Source organism: Rhinolophus sinicus, chromosome 3, assembly GCF_057876585.1.
Source record: "Rhinolophus sinicus isolate RSI-liver-muscle chromosome 3, RSI-T2T, whole genome shotgun sequence".
NCBI classification, from domain to species: Eukaryota; Metazoa; Chordata; class Mammalia; order Chiroptera; family Rhinolophidae; genus Rhinolophus; species Rhinolophus sinicus.
The window spans coordinates 146,877,677-146,900,853 of record NC_142503.1 but is presented as its reverse complement, the minus strand read 5'-3'; the positions used below and the strand labels follow the sequence as shown (position 1 = coordinate 146,900,853).

Genomic DNA, 23,177 nt, shown 5'->3' with positions numbered 1-23,177 from the left:
TTGTATGTGCAGAAATCTTATGCACGTGTAAATGGGGCTGTCTATGAGTATTGCAAAGGTATTAACTGCACAACTGGTGCAGTTAGTTAGCTCTGGTGCCTAGGAAAAGGAAATGACAGTGACTTGAGGAGAAAAATCGTTGTACGGATTGTCCAGATAGGACGGCTAACTTGCAAAGGCATCACTGCATCATCGCAGGTAAATGGCAATAATTTTAGATGTCCGTTCTAAAACTGTGTTTTTAAGTTATCTTCACCATATTCTGCAATTATGTGTTCCAAGCAGGAGATACGGGCTTTTCCTGAAAGAATTTTTGAATAGTTTTTATCAGAAAGAGCTGGCAGCCATCTAAGTTACTACTAGAAGCAACCTCCTTGCCTAAAGACAAAAAAGGAAAGTCACTGTTCTCCAATAGGGGTTTGATCTGGAGAGGAGGGGAGCTTTAACGCAAAGTAAAAATTTTGATAAGGCTTTTTGAATTTGCTAAACCAAATCTCTGGAACTCTGTACTCTTGGTGTCCCTGCAGGTAACAAATCTATTTTCCCTTCTTCAGTTGTAAGCACATTAGAGAGAAAGGAACCAAACTTCCAAGTTGATCTCTAGTTCTAGGAACGAAATTGGACTCTTTCCTTCGGTTAACTTGGAAGCAGACAGAATGCTTTACATAGGATTAAGTAGCCATGTTACAGGATTTCTGACATTGAGTAACCTAAAGTAAAAACACACTTTATCAAGCCGTTATATCCAATTGTGCTGTGTAACAGACCACCCGAAAGCCCAGGGACAGTCAACAAGGAGTGTTTGTTTCTCACTCAGGAAATCAGTGGGTCAGCTGCAATTTGGCTGATCTAAGCTAGACTCTACTGCAGGTTGGGTTCACATCTGCTCCACCTGCCCCTCATCCTCCTTGGACAAGTAGCTATGCAGATATATTATTGTTATAACAAAAGTCAGAAACATGAGAAGGCAAGCACAGCTCCAAAGGACATCTTAAGCCTTTCCTTTAAGGCTTGGTCAAAGCAAATCATATAACCAGGTCCAAAATCAAAGGCAGGCAAGTATACACCACCCACACACCATAAGGCCAAAACAAGTTGTTATGGCTAAGCCCAACACCCCATGGGCTGTGGGGGATAAAGAGGAAAGTGAATGTTTGCTTAATTATAATCTAATTAACCACAGGAATGTTATTCATATTTTGCAGATAAGAAAACTGAGGTCACATGCCCAAAGTGCAGAGTTAGGATTTAAATCCAAGGCCATATTTTTCCAACTTTCACATTCTTGTCACTCATCTGCTACCCTCCAGGTAACAGAAGGAAAAATATAAAAAATATTGTCATAAAGAGTGGGCCTTCACCCATTATTCTTATTCTTCCTAATAAAGAACCAAAAAGAAATTGGCAAAATGAGGGTAATGAGGAAGATAAAGGGTGGGAGCGGAGCTGTGAATACTCAGCATGTAATATCTTTTCTTTTTCTCACTCTGCCACTGTAGCATTTGTCTGACTAAGTCCCCAAAATCCTCCCACTTGTACAGGCATCTGTCCTCTACCCTCTCCTGGGCCACTCTGTCAACATTCTCAGTTCCCTCATTCACCCACATTCTTCCCAAAGATCTGAATATGTTTTGTCTCACCCACTCAGGAAGAGGTCATCCTGTTGTTACATCTGATACACTAAGTCTACTGTTCCAAGGATTCATCGCCATGCAATGCAGTGTTGTCTGGGGTTATTCTTAAAGGACTCCCCCTAGAGACAAGGACAGTCCCATAGGAAGAAATCTAATGGTTAGAGATTAGGGATTGTAAATCAAGATATACACCTGAGATACCATCAGCCATAGTTCCTCTAGTGAAAAGAAGCTCATCTACATGCCATAGGAGAGGATTTCTTTCTGTCATGGAAACAAGGTCACCCAAATAAACAGTAGGATCACTGATCTCTGTGATGTGACCACGGAGTGTGACACCTAAAGTGCTCTGTCCTCAAAATGTAAGGCCATTAGAAGGTTTCTGAGCATAGACATGTCTGGAAATGTGGTTGGGGGATTATCGGTGAATGTATATTTTATCCTTGTTCTTCCTAGCTCCCATTTACCATAGATAATTGGGGATTGACTGAATCAGATGAACAGTAAATAGGCTGGCAATTTATTTCTAATAAAATTAGATCAACTCCTCTCTTTCCCCCATCCATGCCTTTACATAGTTAATTAAAATAAAATATGATTTACATAAATATGTAAGTATACCACTTAAACAGCCAGAAGTATAAAATTAAATCATAAAGCAACAAGAAGAAAATATGAGTGAATATGGAAACTTATCTAATCTATGTAAGGGAAGGAATATTTAATCATAAAAAGGAAGGAGGGAGGGAAGGAAGGAAGGAAGGAAGGAAGGAAGGAAGGAAGGAAGGAAGGAAGGAAGGAAGGACAAACAAAGGAAAGATTTTGTTTTATAAAATATAAAACTGTAGCTATTATATTATTTGCATCAATGGTAAAAAAAAAAAAAAAAAGGTTTAACATTTCTTATATATAAAGAGTTCCTGTAAATCAATAAGAAAAATATGAACACCCTGCGGAAAAGAATAAGTGAAATTATGAACAGTCAATGACCAAAAAAAGAAAAATAAATAAATAAACATATGCAAAAAATATCTAACCTCACTGATAATCAAGACATATAAAAGACAGATGATTTTTTTCTGTCTATTAAATTTGCGAAGTTTTTGTTAATCATTATACTCAATGTTGATGAGGATGCAGAAAAATAAACACATTTATATAACGCTGCTGGGAAACTGGTGTCACCTTTCTGGAAGGCAATTTGGCAATTTTTAGTCTTATTTTTTTATATAATAATTTCATCCTTAGTAATTTATCCTAAGGAAACAATCAGGGATTTAGACAAATATTTATTTATAGTGATGTTTGTTCTCTATAGTTTTTTATATCGGAAACACCCCAAATGCTTAACAATAAAGAAAGGTTAAGTAAATCGTGACAGTCATACAGAAAATACTATGCAACCACTGGATTTATTTGTGGCAGATTATGTTTCCCAAAAATGATTGCAACAATTTTTCTGGTCACATGTGTTTTACCAGAGCCTTGTCATTTCCCAGTGTGGTAAACTGAATAACGGCCCTCCGAAGTTGTCCGTGTCCTAATCCCTGGTACTTTTGAACATGTTACCTACAGGATTTCTGACATCAAGTAACCTAAAGGAAAAACACATTTTATCAGGCTGTTATATCCAATTGTGCTGTGTAACAGACCACCCAAAAGCCCAGGGAAAAGGAACTTTGCAATGTAATTAAACTAAGGATCTTGAGATGAGGAAATTATCCTAGATTATACGAGTAAACCCGGTGTAATCACAAGGGTCCTTATAAGAGGGAGGCAGAAGGATTGGAGTCAGAAGAAAAAAATGTAATGACAAGAATAGAGTGTCACAGAGAGAGATTTGAAGATGCTAGGCTGCTGTCCTTAAAGATGAAGGAAGGGGCCATAAACCAAGGAGCACAGGCAGTCTCTTAAAGCTAGGAAAAATCGAGGTAATGAATTCTCCCCTAGAGACTCCTAGGAGGGCAACGCTGCCAACACCTTGATTTTGGCCCAGGGAAACCCATGTCAGACTGCTGACCTCCAAAGCTGTAAGGTCCTAAAGGTGTGTTGTTGTGTCATTTTGAATATGTGACATCAGTGATAAGAAACATAAACCATTCAATAGTTCTATGTGTCAAGGCTTTGGGGGGGCTTTTGTGACTGCCTTGGTGAACAGCATGTGGCAGAAGGAAGGCTGTGTGACTTCCAAGACTAGATCATACAAAGTGAGTTATCTTCAGCCTGGCCTATCTGTGGGCATGCACTTGTGGATTCCTGAGCTGCCATGTAAGGAACATGGCTACGCTGAAGCCACCAGGCCAGAGAGACCATATTAGAGACTAAAATAAATGATGAAGAAACCCAATTGTTCCAGCCTGCAGCGCTTTGAGTCTTTCCAGCCCACGCAGCAGACACGTGAGTAGGCAAAACTCAGATAATTAGCCCAAGCCCTGCCTGACGACAGATGCATGAAGCATCCTAAGCAAGAACTACTTAGCCAAGTCCAATCAAATCCTAGGATCATGAAGAATACAATTATTCTATTGTGTTATGCCATTAGGATTGGAGACAGTTTATTATGCATCAATAAGTAATTAATACATTAATGATCAAGAGAAATGCTCAGAATATAATATCAAGTGACAAAGTAGTCTACAGGCTAAGTGTGTGTGTGTGTGTTTGTGTGTGTGTGTGTGTGTGTACACATAGAAAAAACTTGGAGTGGCCACAATATGCTGCATATAATGGTTATCTCTGTGTGCTGGGTGAGAAAATGAACATCTCCTTTATAAGTCTCTATATTTTCAAAGTCTATACAACAAACATGCATTACTTTTATAGTCAGGGGAAAACATTTTTTAAGCTCTTTAGATACTATTACTTCTAAATATATTACGATTGCTGAAAACACATGAGTGTATCCTGTGTGGGAACACATGCTCACATGTGCATATTGAAAGCAGAACAGGAGGCATGTATGTGCATACAGAAAATAAAGAGAACAGGAGAAGGGGTTAATCTGAGTAAGAACAATGAATCTTTAAATTCTTCTTTTATTCCTGCTTTTCCTAGAGTAGAGATGGCAGCAAGTACCCTAGAATGTGGAATCAAATACCTAATCCTTTTAGCCACTCCCATCTCATCTGTAATTGACTGATGCAACTGGGTTTGGATTCCTTTCTGTGACAGATAAAAGATTATCTATAGCTTCTCCCAGAAGGAGGAAAGTAAGCCATCCCTTTGAAAATCACCCTTTTCTCTGGGCATAGTGCCTAAAATTCACCATGTGTTTGCTGTTCTCCACCAGTACTTCCTAAAGATGGCCACCTGGAGAAGAGTCCGGGGTAAGATGAGAAAGTGGAAAGGAGGTGGCGATCCCAGGACTCCATTGTACCCCATTTATTCTCATGATAACACTGAGGGTGGAATTAACAACCCCCACTTTACAGATGAGAACACTTAAGCTCAGAAAGACTAAGTGATTCACCCAAGTCAAAGAGCTAATAAATGGCACAGCTGTCTTCTAACACAAATTTTCTTATCATGGTCAAGACTGGACTTATCCTCCCTTTTGCCTCGGTTTCCCAGTTCCTAATTCCAGAGGCGTAGTTTGAATTTAATTTTTGAATATACACATCGTATTGTATTACATGTTACAATGCCTGGCACTGGAGAACAAACACCTTTTCATCAGTGTTAGCTGCCATTTTAATTATATGAATCTAAGTCACATCAGAAAGCACAAGCAGGCACTGGAGACCCACAATCGTCCTCCTTTCAGAAATCCTGCACTTCGCATCTCACCATGTTAGGATGGGGCAGCCCTCTACCCAGCAGTGTGTGTTTTTCCATGGACACTAAAGCCCACAAAGTAGCAACCTAGTAACTGTGTCAGACACACATTTTCCTTGCTCTTTTGCAAATTACACAGTGCTCTCCACAGTCCGAGGGCTATCATTAAAAGGCAGCCACTCTTCGAACGTGTTGATTCTGGCGGCACTGACAAGTGAGGACGGAAGGCGGGGGCCTCCTGCCACACACACTGGTTACTTCCATAAAATAAATGAGGATGGAAATAGTGCTGGGGTGGGATCTGCCTCCTAAATGCACTGGAAACTGAGGCTCCTGTCTTTTGGCATTTCCTAAAAGGCCTCTTGAGCTTTCTTGGGAAGCCTTGAGATTGAGGGTACTTTTAGCTGTTTAAGCCTTCCTCTTCTAACAGGGGTCAAAGGGCTGGAAAGATCTTCTCCAAAGGATAGAAAAGGAATCATTAAAAGGGAGGAGAAGGAAAGTGACAGAAGGTCAGCCTTTTCTTCCTAATGGGTACGTCCCCGAGGGTCGAGCTCAGTGGCCGTGTGCTGCACACAGGCACCTAGCTTCTAGAAACCTGAAGCAATTCGATTCACACTTGCCTGAGCAGGGAACCCAGCGGAAGCTCAAAGGAGCAGCCTGGGGAGAGTGTGGAGATGAAAACAGACACAATAGAAAGCTGATTGAGATAAGTAAATTTCATTGATTGCATTCAGTTAAAACAAAGATAGTGTTTCAATAAGCCAGAGAGTACAAATGCTTGAAATGTTTATGTGTGGTGAGTCTGCCATAAAGCTTGTTTCCTTCAAATATAAATTTACTGTAAAAATATCGCTTACTGCATCACATGAAGCTTTTCTCAAAGGACTGGTTTGGGATTAAAATTCACCTTTACATGCAACATAAGCACACAAATGGTGAAGGTTTTCACTGATTTTTAGTCAACAAGCAATAAACTGCATTTGCACCCACACACCTATTCCTAACACCCTATCTGGTAACATTTCCACGTTTCAAGGAAAGAAATCAATAGCAATAATCCGTGAGGGACTCATAGGGTGTATATTTTTTTATCACACTGCCATTTAGAGAAAAAAAATTTCCCTATCTAGTTAGAGCAAAAGAATCTTCTTTTCGTGTGTTCACACAGAAATCCTGACATTATTATTAGGGATGGAGGGGTTAGGAGAGAAAGGGATATGAGTCAATTAAAACCAATGTGAGAAAATCTAAACACACGTTTTTGACAATACCAGTTCTAGTCAAACAACCCAAACGAGAATCAGTGCATACGCTGAAAAATCCCCAATCAACCTGCAAAATTGAATATTACATTAAGGAAAGGAACTACAATGCATGCTCATGTAACTTCTCAGAGAGGAAAGCCATCCTGCTTTCAACTTGCAGTGCAGGGAGAAGACACGATGCCTGTACCCTGAAATTCGGAACTATGTCATTGCTGGTTTTCTGTGTGAGAAGGAAATAGGATTCTTTGTTACTGCTCTTATTTATTGCAGACCTTGTCTGGAATCTGGTATTGAAGCCGTGCTTGATGAGTTGCCGCCTTGAACTTTCCCACTGATCAATGCCGGACTGCTGCTGCATGAAAGAATAGCTTTCCCAAGGAGCCACTGTCACATGGGCAACCTAGCCAGCTTTTCAAAAAAAATGGGCCCGAGTCTTGTATGCTTCAGCTTCAGAACATACACCCCTACCCCCCAAAAATGGCAAATGGTGACTGGTCATTTGAAAATTGGAATGTTACAGCAGCAAGAGGTAAGGTCAAAAGCAGAAATCCTCCTTTCTATAAAATGATCAGACAGCACGGGATGAAAACATGCAGGAAAAAGGAAGGCTAATACGAAGCAAGGGGACAGGAATCACATTTCTTCTCAGCGAGGTGACAAATAAAAAGTTGCCTTTATTTTTCTGTGCAAATAAACTTTAGGAATTGTGGCAGCAGGTTGGTTTCCCATAAAATAGGTTTTATCTGTTGTGGTGACAACCTAAGGGGGGGGGGGTTTAGAGCAGCATAATTGCCATCTTTTCCATTATTTTTGTCAATATTTTTGGTATTTTGTGGCATGATTGCAGGAAAAGTCTAGACAAATGCTATTAAGAATGAGGGCCAAGAGAAAAGGTTTAATCCAATTCTCCGGCAATTTGTGTGGAAAGCACGTGTCACTAGGTAAGGCCAAGACAGAATCTTCAAACGCATACAGGTCAGTCTCCGTGCAAAAACCACAGCCTGTCCCCAAGTTCTACATTTTAGGGGATTCCCTGAATGGGATATCCATGGTAAAGCATCCACTGGGAAGAAAGTAACCTTTGAAAAAGAAGTACAAGCCATCACCAACTGTTGGAAGCCAACGCCTTCTGGAAAGTCCCAAACAACAACCAAAGCCATGAGAAATCGGGACCAACCATGAACCTCCACCTAGTTTAAGAAGAAGTGAAATAAGAATGAGATCTGAGCTTCAATAAGTTTAACGAAGCTACCTTCACTCACTGTCCATCTTCCTGGGCGTTTAATGGGCATTAAGTATTTTAAATAATTACTAATCCTATTGTGAGTAACACACATGCTTCCTTTAATACCTTCTCCCTCCTTCAAATACTCCTAACACTCTATTTCCTGTGGTCATTATTTGTGTGGATGCTACACCTTCCACTCTAGCCTTCCAGTTACTCAGTCTAGATCTATCCTTCCTTGTAGCCTCTCTGGTTTCTGGCTCTGTACTTCACATACAGTAAACACCTGATGTTTGTTGAATGACTAATTGATGGAATGACTATGTGAGGGCCTTGTTCCTAAGTACGGCCATCAAAAAGTCACAGTAGAAAAGCTCCCCCAGTTCCTGTTCCTATTCCAGTCTACCTGTCCCATTTCTAAGCCTCTAGACCAATTGTCACACCTACACTCAGGCACCTAGCCCCAGGCAGGAGGGCGCCTTGGGCTTCTATCCCAATTCACTAAAATTGTCCAGGAGTTTATTGCTCCTACACCTTTCCTGGCTCTTCCTCAAGCCCTGTTTTCCTGGCTCGGGCATTGGAATAATGTTGCAAGAGCTGCCCCATCCCCTAATCCCAAGAAAGAATGGTCTGTTTGATGTTACAGCTCCAGGATGACCCTGTGCAATTTTGTACTTATCTTCCAGCTCCCTCCGCACGCAGGTGCCACCCGGCTCCCTGGAATTACAGTCCCCCTTGACTAATTCAGGCGGCCCCCTTGACTCATGCTTCCAGGTCAAATCTGGTTCTCCACAGCGGGGAGTGCCTGCCACGAGCAGACCTCCAGCTTATACCCTCAGGCTCCATCCTAACTGGCATTCCCATTCCCTGGACCACTGTGAGTGCCAGCCAGTCAGAGAGAACCTCTACACCCCAGTCTTTACCCCAAGGTGGGGAAGGCAGGTTGTCTGGCTGTTCGAAGAAGGCGGGCTGCCTCTGGGTGCTTTGAGAGTATAGGTAGGGAGGCTTGTAGCTTACAGGAAGCCCATGGTCCTGTTTTTCTTACAAAGACCCATAATCAACATTTGGTGGAAATGGTCGGACTTGGCACCAACCCTGACCACGTGGTGCTGGTGCTGAAGAGAAAGCATCCATGATCCGAGCCCTGATATGAGTGGGTAATACCTTTGTGTGGGTTCTTCTTTTATTTGCAAAGTTCCCTCAGGAATATTTCCACATTGGATTCAAAGCTCTAGTTGGGGTGGGTAGGACAGCTCTAGTTGTGGTCCTTTGTTACCCCTTAGAATGTGACATACTTCCCAGAGAGTGCCATGCATTACACACACACATACACACACACACACACACACACACACACACACACACATCTCGCATACGTACATGCTTAGACTGAGACCAACTTTCATGTGCAGAAAGCAGAAAATGTAGATGAATACTATTAAATGAATGAACTTATTGGGTGCGTGCTCAGATTCAGACTAAAGAAGTGAGCCCATTTCATGCTAAACCATTGTAACCTCAGAGAGAGTAATCAAGGACTGTTGCTCCCTCTCTGCCATTTGGTAATGTCTGGAGATGTTTTTGGTTGTCACAACCGTAGGAGGTGCTACTGGCATCTAGTGGGTAGAGGCCAGAGTTGCTGCTAAATATCCTACCTTCGTAAGACACCCTGCCCTCCCCAACAATCAAGAATCATCCTACCCAAAATGGCAACAATCTGAGGTTGAGAAGCCCTGCTCTACACCCGACATTCGAGCAGCCACCTCTAAGGGACCTTAGGCTTCCTCACCAATGCACAAAAAGCAGGCCCCAGGCCATCCTTAGGAAATATCCTGAAATCTATGAATAGTGTCCTTTTTACCTTCAGATTCTATTCTCTTTGTCCTCTGCCCCATCTCCAGGGACATGAAAGATGGCACACATCAGTCTCTTTCATTTCTAAAACCGTAGCCAGAGGACTAAGCAGAGTTTTCAATGCCTGATGAGGGGAGGGAGAGGAGAGTCTCATAAAAGGATCTGAGAATGAAGAGGGGCGGCCCAGAGTCCCTCTAAAGAGCGATATGCGTTCCCTCACACTCACAGACCTTACCTGGCCCTGGGGAGAATGCATTCTGGTTTCTCTCTAAACTTTGGCAAAACCAAGTCGAATTCTAAAGAGCAGGAGACACTGCCATTTAGGCCCTGCCTTTACCAACCCAGACATATGGATCCGTCAGTGAAGACACAGACAACGACTCCCTTCACCCCTCGGCCGTCACAGCCCTATCGCACGACTCTGGAAAGCCATTGTTCGGGCTTGCTTATGCCTATGCCCCATACGTTCTCCTGGCCACTCTCTATGAGCCCCAGCTTCTAGGAGTGAGGCGCTTACGGAACTAGCCTAGGGAAAGAACAAATAAATAGGCAACAGGTGTCCTGGACAAGAGGGACAGCACAAAAAAGTAGGCAAAATATGGATCCCGCTTTCATCCCTACTCCAGGTGCAGAGTGCTCGCTCCCTCAGGCCGCGTCAACTCAAACACGGATCCACTATCAATCATCAATCATCCACAGTTTCGTATAAATAAATTTCCAAGGCCAACTGGAACTGCCGGTGGCCAATCCCAATCCCAGAAGCTGTCGTCTTCCGCCTGCCAGGGTGCAACTTTAACATTAGCCAGCGGGTATTGGACGTGTCCATTTACTAGGTTCCTGGCACTTCACACCTGCTCTCTCAGTCAAATCTCTTTATTACCTTAAGAGGTAAAATTACGGTTCTTATCATCCCCATTTTACAAATAAGGAAACTGAAGCACAAATTGCGTAAGTAACTGTCCCAGCTAGTAAGCAGTTTAGACAAGAGTTCAATCCAGGCAATCTGGCTCCCAAGTCTGAGCTCTTAACCACTCTGCTATTTGGCTTTAAGCTGTTCCTCACCCAGGAGTACTGAGGCACAGCTACTTTAACCAGGGATCAGTGTAGCCAAAGGGGTATGTATAGGCTCTAAGCCTTCTTTTTCTCATCTGTAAAATGGGGATAATAGAAGTGCCCACCTCATAAAGTCATTGTGAGGAACAAATTAAATAATATGTGAAACATCCAGTGCCTGGCAGAGTAGGCTCTCTAAAAATGTTAGCCATTAGTATTATCACACAGCTAGTGAGTGGTGGAGTCAGGAAACAAACTCAGTTTTCTTCAGTTTTCTAAAGAACAAAGGGAAAAAAATACTTCAAAAATTATTAAATTGTTTCGAAGTTAACCTAGTTTTCCCAATTAAAGATAACTGCCTGATGCACAAATCATTTAACACATCACAAAAACTGGTGGTCTTATTTTTTTTTAAATATTGTGTTCCTGTTAGCTTCATGGTTTTATAGCTTGTAGCTCTGATAGCAAGATGGTTCGCACTTTAAGGATTCGAGGAAGGGATGGTAATGACTCCCTAAGTCTGGGCTAAATTTAAAACTCATGTCCGAGGCTTATGGTCTGAACATTATGTGAGTTTGGTCCTGAGCCAAAGAATCATTAAACCACAGAGCTTAACCAAAGGGACTTCCAGAGGTCACACAGCCATCCCTTTGTATCCAGAGGGACAGAAGCCCACTTTACTTCACTTAGCAACTTGGCATCTTCTGGGGGAAAAAAAGCATTACACTGCAGCTAAATATCTTCTTTAGCACATGTTGAACAGATAAATAGAATTGTGCTCCTTAAGAAATTAGTTATCATATGTATAAATTAAGCTTTTCCACATAAAATTCTTATATTTCAATACAATTATTATACTTTTCTGATCATTCTTCTATTATGGTTCTCCAAATCCATGAAACAATCAAACTTGTGATAGGATAGTAGAGTATCACCTCAGTGAGAAATCTAAGAGGGCTGAGCACAGTATTTGGCATGTAGCACATGATCACTAAATAAGTAACAAAGGCCATGACACCTGGTATCCCATTCAAAGGCAACCTTTAAGGATAATTTCCCATCTTCCTTATTGGAGTTAATAAGGAATACCCACATCAAGTTGATCGTGGGTCCTTGAAACCTCTCTATATGGCAATTACAAGCTTTTAAGCAGTTATCATGATCTGAACTTTGTTTTACAGTCACACTCAGTAGCGTGACCCTAAGAAGCTTACCCTCCATTTGAATCTCCATTCCACACCTTTTGCAAGTCCTCACGTTGCATAACTCCAGGGCAACCATAACCACGATGGTCCAGGTAGTTAGACCATGGAGCTGCTCAACCCTCTTGGATATGTTCAATGTGCAACCTGCACAGCTGTACACAATAGCTTCTTATCGTTCAGGAAACACTGAGCAAAAGAGGTCAACTGTTTTGTGCAAGGGGTCCGATTGCATTCAGGCAGGAAGAAGGAGAGAAGTTATTTTGGGTAAAATTCCTAATAGACGTGGAGAAGTGAAAGGTAAGTCTTGCTCCGTGCAGAGAACCCCAGCAAATCTCCAAGAGGTGATGTAGTAGAAACTACAAATTTGGAGCCTTATTAGTTTGAGCCCCAAGATCTACTCATGGCTCTAATATTCTTGCTAGGGAGCCCTATCCTGAGACCTTCATCCTGGCAGCAGCACTTCTGATCCTGAAAAACACAAAATGATGCTTCTTCAATGTCCAGAGAGCATACCCAGTTTTTGGGAAACACTGCAAGCAAACAGCTTTCACTTTTCCTTTTAGCTTCACTCTATCACTTAGCCAAATGCAAATTCTATCTATTTCCTTATGAACAATTCTACCGTCAACACTAAATCTGTGAATAGTGTCTTTTTTGCCTTCAGACTGCTGCACTTTCCAAAGAGATCTGAACATTTTTTGCTTAAGTAGAAAGATTGCAGTGAGATGATTCAAAACAGTGACCACATCTCTGTGGTTTCTAAAACGCTTGAACCAGAACAAAACCAGAACTTCAGAATACTCTCTGTCACTGTCCTGAAATTGCTCCCTTGAAAGTCACTATTCACTTATTTCTTGTCAAACCCAAGTCTTTTTATCTTGATCCCTTGGCAAGATATGTCACTTTTAAATTCAACTCCACAAGCATTACTCAAAATCTATATGAGTCAATGGTGAGAGGCGGTGAATAAGACACAGCCTAAGACTTCAAGTCATTTACAAAACAAAAGACCAACACACACACACACACACACACACACACACACACCACTAACTATAATGTAATGTAGTAAGTGCTACACAGAGTATTAACGAAGGGTTTGGAGAAGCAAGGGGAGAACAACTAAGTTTGCCCAAAGATCAGGAAACCACACAGGAGGGATTCTCCTGAGCCTTGAGGTATGAATAGGAGTCTGCAATACCAGCTGTTGTGAAGCCGTCACAGTGCTGTCTCCTTCACCAGCAACTCTTCTTCTGCCTTGCTGAGGGTAGCTCTCCCCACTCTGCCCCAACCCAAAGTCTGTCCTCAGTTTTTCATTCTTTTCCATATATACTCCACATGTTCTTGCTCCCTCCATCAATTCATCTTCTCTCATTGTTTTTAACTGTCAACTTTCTGATGATGATGATGATGATGATGATGATGTCATCCCAGCCTCTCTCCCACGGTCTTTCCCTCTGCACAGGATATTTCTACTTGTAAAATGCTCTATCACCCAGAATTCAATAGTCTCAGAAGTGACCTCACTCTCTTGCCCATGGTCCTTTTCCTGGGTGAGCATCCCTTCTAAGATCACTGAAGCCCACATGATCCATTCCCTTTCCCCAAATCTATCATCTGCCTATATCTGTACAGTTTAAACTTTTACTATACTGTCTGCATCTGTTTCACCAGTTTACATAATTCCTCCCCAACTATACCAGAAGTTCCTTTGGCTAAAAACTGTATCCACTGCTTCTCTAGAGAAACTTCTCTCTCCCCTCATCCCTACTCTCCCATTTCCTTAGGGCCTGATCAAGGAAAGCAGATATATGCCATCAGAGCTCCTCCTTAGCCATCCTGTGCTCATGGCAGACTTCACCAATTAAACACAAAATTAAAATTTGTCTCACAATCCTTTCAACACGACATTCAGGCAACTACTACCAGTCCAATTGAAATGGCTCTCAGGTTAAAATCTACTACCTAATATCTTAATAGAAAGAGACTGGCTCTTAATTCATATCTGATGATTGGTTTTGAATCTGGGCCTTCTTAACAAGGTGGCCACAAAATTCTTAAAAACAATTTTGTAATAAATGTAAGTAACCAGCATTAGGTGGGAGCCATGTAGGAGAGGGTGTGAAGTTAATACATGCTAAATTCCAGTTTTCACTTAAGATGTAGAAAGCTGGAAAGAACATTGTCCCCACTCTTACAATGAGGGAAAATCCAGATAATATTCAAAATCATAAAGTTTTTGAACCCACATAAGAGCTGAGGCTGCAGACCAAATAAGTAGCCTTAAATCTAAGGAAAAACAAATGTCTCCCAAAAGAAGAGGGCACAGGTGCTCATTTACTTGGAATAGACAATGACTACCACACAAGGAGTTAAGAAAAATGTAGTGAAAATTTTTAACCAATTGCTAAAGGCTGAGAGTGGGCCGGCATGAGGTCACAGAACCTTTGGGCACCACAGACACAGAGAAATCCACACCAGTTCACAGACCTCACTGGACACTCACAAGAAAGACTAGAGACAGAGTGGGAGACCACAGAAAAGCACCCTCAATGCTCCTGGCCCAGAAAAGGGAAGCAGTTGCCACCACAAAAAGGTACAAAATCCCACTCACAATCTTGCCCCCAAAAATAAAAACTTGAAGCTGTTGAGGAAAGAGCCACAAGCTCAGTCACCCGCAGAGCGCAGGTGAAGACCCATTGCAGCTGGTAGAACAAAAGAGGGAAAGAAACCTCTATCTCTAAGGGAGAGACAAGAAACATGACAGGCCCAAACCATGAGAGATTCCTAACATTGGGAAGGGATTCTAAAATTCAGATACAAAGGCAAAGGAACTAGAATGAACAAAATAATTTGGGGAAGAAAAACATCATGTTGGAAGATATACACTACCTGATAAACTATCAAGCTATAGGAATCCTGAGAGTGTGGTACTGGCCGAAGGATAAATGTATAGATCCTTGAAATAGAAGAGAGAATCCATATAGGTATACATATGGTCAATTGATCATGAACAAAGTTGCAAAGGCAATTCAATGGAAAACATATAGGCCTTTGGACAAATGGTGCTGGACCATTGGATATCCATAAGCAAAAATATAAACTTCAATTCCCACTCTTACAAATAAAAATTATCTCCACATGAATCAGACATAAATATGAAACCTAAAACTATAGAACTTTGTAATGTGGGATTAGGCAAAGATCTCTTAGATACAATAACAAAAGCATGATCCATAAAAGAAAAAGATTGATAAGCTGAACATCTTAATCATCGACAATGTTGGCTCTTCAAAAGACACTGACAGTATGAAAAGATAAGCCACAATTAGAAAAAGATACTTGCTAATCTCATATCTGTTATAGGATTTGTGTCCAGAAAATATTGAAAGGTCTCAAAACTTAATGATAAGAAGAAAACAAACAACCTAATTAAGAAATGATCAAAAGATTTAAATAGCACTTTACCAAAGGTGGCAAACAATGGGTGGCAAACAAGCATATTAAAAAATGTTCAACATTGTTAGTCATTAGTAAATTAGTAAATTAAAATCACAATGAAATTCCATTATCTGCCTACCAGAATAGAAAATGGAACTAGACTGCTATCTGTCACCACATACCAAAATTAACTCAAAATGAATCAAAGAGCTACACATAAGACTTGAAACAATAAATTGCATAAAAGAAAACATAGGTATTAAACTTATGAACCTTGGGTTCAGAGAAGAATTTATGAATTTGACCTCAAAAGCAAGGTAAGTAACAGCAAAAATAAATGAATGGAACTGTATCAAACTAAAACACTTCTGCACAGCAAAAGAAACCAACATTCAAACAAAAAGACAACCAGTGAAATGGGAGAATATATTTGCAAACAACACCTGCAATAAGGGGCTAGTATCCAAAATACATAATAAAAACTCATACACCTCAACAACAAAAAACCAAACAAATAATCCAGTTAAAAAATGAGCAGAGGACCTGAACTGACACTTCTCCCAAGAAGACATACAAATAGATATATTAAAAAATGCTCAACTTCACTAGCTATTAGGGGAATGCAAATCAAAACCACAATGAGATACTATCTCACACCTGTTAGAATGGCTGTCATCAACAAGACAAGTAATAACAAGTGTTGGAGAGGCTGTGGAGAAAAAGGGACCCTCATACCCTGCTGGTGGGAATATAAACTGGTACAGCCACTATGGAAAATAGGATGGATGTTCCTCAAAAAATTAAGAATAGAATTATCATATGACCTAGCAGTTCCTCTTCTGGGTATCTACCCAAAAGACCTGAAAACATTTATCCTTAAAGATATAGGTACTCCTATGTTCACTGCAGCATTATTCACAGTGGCCCAGACATAGAAACAACCAAAGTGTCCTCCAATAGATGATTGGATAAGGAAGATGTGGTACATATATACTCTTACAATGGAATATTACTCAGCCACAAGAAAAAATACTACCATTTGCAACACCATAGATGGATCTTGAGATTATTATGCTAAGCGAAATAAGTCAGACAGAAAAAGTAGAGAGCCATATGACTCCACTCATATGTGGCATAAAAAACTAAAAGCAACAAACGAACAAGATAAACAAACAAGGAAACAAAAAACATGGACACAAACAACAGTTTAGTGGTTACCAGAGAGTAAGAGGGCTGGGGAAGTGGTAGAAGAAAGAAAAGAGGGTCAAATATGGTGATGGAAAGACAATTAATTCTGGGTGGTGAACACACAATGCAATATATAGATGATGCATTATAGAAATGTACACTTGAAATCTATATAATTTTACTAACCAATGTCACCCCAATAAATTTAAAAGAAAATATTTTAATTGATAATGCCAACTGCAGGTAAAGATTCAGAATAATTGCAATGCTTATACATTGCTGATGCAAATGCAAAATGGTACAACCACTTTGGAAAACAGTTTTGTAGTTTCTTATAAAGTTAAATATACCTTACCATACAATACAGCAATCCCACTCCATTTCATTTACTCATGAAAACCTATGTTCGCACAAAAACCTGTACCTGAATAGTTATAGCAGCTTTATTCATAATCTCCACAAACTGGAAGTTCAACCTCTGAATGGAGAGACAAACTGTTATGTCATACAATGGAATACTACACAGCAACAAAAAGGAAATAACTACTGATACACTCAGCAACATGAGTGAATTTCCAATGCAATACGCTAAATGAAAGAAGGCTGCATATTGTTTGATTCCATTTATTTGACAGTCACAAAAAAGGCATACAAGAGCCTGGGGGTTTGACTATAAAAAAGTGTAAGGGGAATTTTTTGGAATGTCAGGACAGAATGTTTTCTATCTTGATTGTGGTATTGGTAACATGACATATGCATTAGTCAAACCTTGTAGAACTATACACTTTTTAAAAAAGGGTGAATTTTATTGTTTGTAAATTATACCTTAATCAAAAAAAGCAAGCTGGGAGAATGTACACTTGTGATCATAGATTTGAAATTCCTGCAGTATTCTCCGTTGTCATATATTAGATGGAATAGAACCACATGCATTGACAGTTCCCAAATCTACCAACAATGAATTTATAATTAAAATCTTTATACCCACACCATGCTTCTTTTTAAAGACACACTAAGCCAGGCAGCCCCTTACAATTTGTATGAAAAAAAGGAGGGATAGAGGCATCCAACTCTGCCTCCCTGCCTAGTAGGAACAGAAAGAGGGAGTGAGAGAAGGACAGAAGGAGGGAGGGAAGGATTTGTAGGTGCATAAATGGCATAACGTGCATGTAGACCAACTTTTTGGCCATTAATGCATCTAAAAAATTCCCACTACCCTTAAAGTTTGTCCCACATCTTACATGGTAAAAATCCATTTAGCTTTAGTAATACTTAAATTTACTAATCCAAACGAACAGTCATGTCAATAAAGGATTTATTCTAGCAGCCAAGGCACCGTGTGTTAAGGTCAATAAACATGAAAATGTACATAACGCATTCTTTGTAGCCTAAGTGATTCTAAATGGGGAATCCTGAAAGCTTGGCAAATTTTAAAAGCAGCCAAAGTCACATTTACTTGCTTCCTCAGTTGGAGATGAGGACAGCAAATAGCTCTTATACCAAGGAGACTTTAGAGTCATAATTTCCACTGTAAAAACATTTGTCCCAGAGTTTGCTGTTTCTCAGAATTCACTGAGAGTAATAAAGCTTTGCTGGCCTACAAATGTCACATACAACACATCGTCCCATGACTTGGGACTGTTTCTTAAGGCCCCACAAGCAAAAGGCACTATAAAGCAAGTCAGGTACTATTCTTGCACTAGAGAGATTACAATCTCAACAGACTGCATTTACGTGGGAAAACACCACACAATGGTACAATGGACAATTGCAAAGAATCAATTACTAATTCAATATCTTCTGTATGGAGGGGTATTAGGTGACACGTACTGGAGGATAGTTTAGCCACCTCAATGGATTCAGAAGGTTTTGTCAACACTGTGCAAGTATCCGTCTGTTGAGTGGACCAGATTATTGGGTGTTAGATAAAGGAGGCTACAAGGTAGCTGAGAGGGGAACGAACTGAGGGATCCAGGGAAGGACAAATTACATAGACCAGCCTGTTGAGTAGAGGTCATTATTCAAAAGAAATTTTATTTCGAAGATGAGAAATTGTTAATAGTTTTTGGATCAAGTTAATAGTCTTGATCACCATCATGTAAGATGGTGCCAGAGGAAAATTACTTTGCAAGAGTGTGTTTGACAGACAATAAAGGGCAAAGGTCAGAGGCAAGGAGCGCAGTCTGCAGATGAGACACAATAGATGGAGACAGAGCTCTAGAGAAAGAGCAGATGGAGTAGAGGATGGCAAGAAGTGGAGGTGTAGAAATCTGCTGTACAACAAAGTACCTATTGCTAACAATAGGGTATTCTGCACTTCAAAGCATTTTAAGTAAGCGGGCATTTTCCCGCCAAATCACGTCGTAACGCGGGGCTTTTTTGACATTTTCTCACCAAAATTAGACTTTCCGTAAAATATTCATATCTTTCTATCTATTTGATATTTTTCTATGAAACTTTCAGTGTTTTAGTTTAAAAAGAGGTCTCTATTTATTTACTTTGCAAAATTTTTGCCGGTTCCAACTAGAGGCGATATGACAAGTTTATTTGTTTCCCGCAAAAATTAAGAGAACAGATCTCATGCTAAGTATTCTTACCAACATACACACACACACACACACACACACACACACACACACACACACACAGACACGGAAATTTTTGGAGGTGATGGATATATTTAGTAACTTGGTTGTGGGAATAGTACCACAGGTGTATGCATATGTCCAAAAACTCATCAGGGTGTACACAGTAAATGTGCGCAGTTTTTTGTATACCAGCTATATTTCAATAAACCAAAAAAAAAAGTGCAACTTATACATTAAGAATAAACTATTATTCTTTAAAGAAAAGTAGAGGGTGATCCCAAGAAATTTGCATATTTTGCTATAAAAGAAAACAAGATAAATCCAGGTCACAGACTAAAGAAACCCCACAATTATGAAAATCACAGAAACACCGAAGATGCTTGTGAGATGAGATCTCAGAAACCAAAGGACATGCAGAGAAAGCAAAGCTGGAAAAAGATCAGAAGGGAAGACAGAGAGTCGAGCATTCCCTTTAGTGAAAGCTTACCCATGGCAAACTTGGTGGAGTAAAAAGTAAAGTAAAAAGAAGAAAGATGAAAACAACCACCCCAATTAGACTTATCAGGTGATCACGTCATAAGTTGTATAAATGTCTAATTACTATGTTGTACACCTGAAACTAATACAATATTGTACATCAACTGTAACTGAAAACTAATTTAAATAAATAAATAAAGGAAGTAAACTGTTAAACACCTATTATGTACCAGAAAAAAAAGAGAGAGAGCGAGAACAACCACCCAGGCAAGGGACTGCCCAAGTCAGGTGGTCAGGTGTTTCCAAACTTTTTCTTTTTTTTTTTTTTTAAGGCTCAGAACCTTTGTTCAAAGGGTATCTTACATGAGTATGCAAACAAACACAGTAAATGTAAGGGAGTCTCCTCTGGCTGAGGAGGAGTGGGAGCCCGAGCCCTACCTGGTAAAAGCCCTCCTCCCACCCTAGCAGTAGCCCAGGGAGGGACTCTGGGGGACCTCAAGGGGTTATTAAAGTTTAAAACCACTAGAAGTCGGCAGTTTGAATCACGCTGCGATGAAGGAGAAGGCGGTGGGATCTCGCTTGCTGTCTAACTAGTCTTTTCTCCGCCTTGCTTGTTTGAGCTTCTGCAGAACTTGAAATGGCTGGTGGTAAGGCTGAGAAGGACTCCGGAAAGGCCAAGACGAGGGCCGTGCCACCGGCAGAGAGGCCGGCTTGTGGTTTCCAGTGGGCAGGCTGTATCTGACGCCTGAAATCTAGGACGCCCACCCATGGGCACATGTGGGCGAGACTGCTGCTGTGTACAGCGCAGCCATCCTGGAGTACCTCGCTGCAGAGGTGCGTGAATTGGCAGGAAATGCATCAAAGACTTACAGGTGAAGCGTATTACCCATCGTCATTTGCAACTTGCTATTCGTGAAGATGAAGAATTGGACTCTCTCATCAAGGCTACAATTGCTGCTGCTGGTGTCATTCCACACATCCACAAATCTCTGAGTGGGAAGAAAGGACAACAGAAGACTGTCTAAAGAATGCCTGGATTTATCAGCTTAGGACTCTAAGTCCTCTAACAGCTGTCCAGTGGTGGTGATTCCAGTGGACTGTATCTCTGTGAAAAACACTATTTTGCCTTTTTGTAATTCCACTTGAGCAAGTTGGAAGTTTAATTAGCTTTCCAACCAACCAAATTTCTGCATTCGAGTCTTAACCATATTTATGTGTTACTGTGGCTTCAAAGAAGCTATTGATCTGAAGTAGTGGGTTTTGATTGAGTTGACTGTTTTTAAAAAACTGTTTGGATTTTTACTGTGATGCACAATTTATAGTAACAAACATTTGGTTTTGTACAGACGTTGTTTCCACTCCTGTGGATACACTCAATAAAGGTCATATCCCAAACTAAAACAAACAAACAAAAAACAACACTAGAAGTCGTCCTAAAAAAGATGTTTCCTCCCTCCCTTCCAAGAGTGTGGCCCAGATTAACCCAGAATGGCAAATAGCCTTAAAATAACTGCCTCCTCAAAGAAACACACAGCGCCCCAGCTTATCCATCAATAGAAACCCTATTCATTCTTCTTTAAATCTTCAAATATACGAAGAATAACAAAGTGAACACCAATGTACCCACCACTTACATGTAATGGATGTGAACATTTTGTCCTAATTGATTACATCATTTGTAAAGAAATGAAACATTACAGGAGCAGTTGAAACCCCCTTTTTCCTCTTCCCCAATCCCTCTCTCCTTCTGCCTCACCCATCCCACATAACCACGCTCCTGAGGCTGGTGTTTATTCTTCCTATCAACAACTTCCTTCTTTTTCTCTACATGCATATATCCCTAAACCCAAGGCTTTATTGTCTATGTTTTTATAATGATATATACTTTTTTCATCCTTTCACCCTTCTGTAGCTTACTTTTTTCACTCAACATGATGTTTTTAAGATCTATTCATAATGATACTTATACCGTGTTTCCCCTAAAATAAGACCTAGCTGGACAATCAGCTCTAATGCGTCTTTTGGAGCAAAAATTAATATAAGACCCACTCTTATTTTACTATAATGTAAGACCCGGCATAATATCATATCATATCATATCGTATCATATCATATCATATAATATTGGGTCTTATATTAATTTTTGCTCCAAAAGACGCATTAGAGCTGATTGTCCAGCTAGGTCTTATTTTCGGGGAAACACGGTATATCTGGTTCACTTATTTTAAGAGCTAAATACTGCCTCATGACCTGATTATACCACATTTATTCATTTCCCGATTGTGGACATTTAGTTTGCTTCCAATTTTTCACTCTTACAAACAAGCTATAATGAACAGCCAGTGCTTGTCTTATTATGTGCATGTTCAAGACTTTCTTTAGAATATAACTAAAGTGGAATCACTGAGTATAAGCAACTGTTGATCTTTTAAGCCTCGGTTCAGTTATCACCTCCTTCGAGAGGCCGCTCTGGCATAGGGCAGCAGAGTTAAGTGCTTTCCCTTCTCTAGTCCCAGAAGACCTTGCAAACGGCTCTATCTTGTCCTGCACTCACCACAGGGTTGTAACTATCTGTTTGCATGTCTGTCTCCCCAGATGACCCATAATCCCCAGAGGATGCGGATCCTGTACCTACACACAGTAGGTTCTTAATCAGCACTTGCTGAATAAAAATTGAAATTAACTGACAAAAGAAGGCCATTGGCTGTATTGAAATTTATGAAAATGGCCATGTAAACTCCAGGAGATGACACAGACCCCATCCAGGGAGCCGTACATAGCCCAGGAGAGGGCCCAAATCAAGAAGTTAGGAGATCTTACCATTTGTGACAACATGGATGGACCTAGAGGGTATGATGCTAAGTGAAATAAGTCAGACTGAGAAAGACAGATACCATATGATCTCACTTATATGTGGAATCTAAAGAACAAAATAAACAAACAAAACAGAAACAGACCGATACGTAGCTACAGAGAACAAACTGATGGTTGACAGAGAAGAAGGAGGTTGGAGAGCTGGGTGAAAAAGGTCAAGAGATTAAGAAGTACAAACTGGTAGTTACAAAATAGTCACAGGGATGTAAAGTAGAGCATAGGGAATATAGTCAATAATGTTGCAACCACTATGTACAGTGCCAGGTGGGTACTAGACTAATCGGGGGTCACTGCATGAATTACATAAATGTTTAACCACTATGCTGTACACCTGAAACTAATACAAAATAATATTGAAGGTCAATTGTAACTGACAGATAAACAATTTTTAAAAAAAATAAGTTAGGAGAAAAGAGATTGCGTAAAATCTGGGGAGAACGTGAAAATGAATCCAAGCCACTTCTGGGTCATTTGAGAAGGAAAACTAGCTGAACCCAACACCTTGGAGGACCCCATTATTGGTAAAATAAGAAAACAGTCCTAAGAGTATAATGTCCTAATCATATTCCTATTTTTTCAATCGTGTGGTTTTGTTGGTA

General features: G+C 40.3%; 1 pseudogene; it reads left to right on the top strand.

The window, feature by feature from the left end:
* Positions 1-20,341: 20,341 nt before the first annotated feature.
* On the top strand, positions 20,342-20,729 carry LOC109455484 (histone H2A.Z pseudogene; annotated as a pseudogene).
* The last annotated feature ends 2,448 nt before the right edge of the window (positions 20,730-23,177 follow it).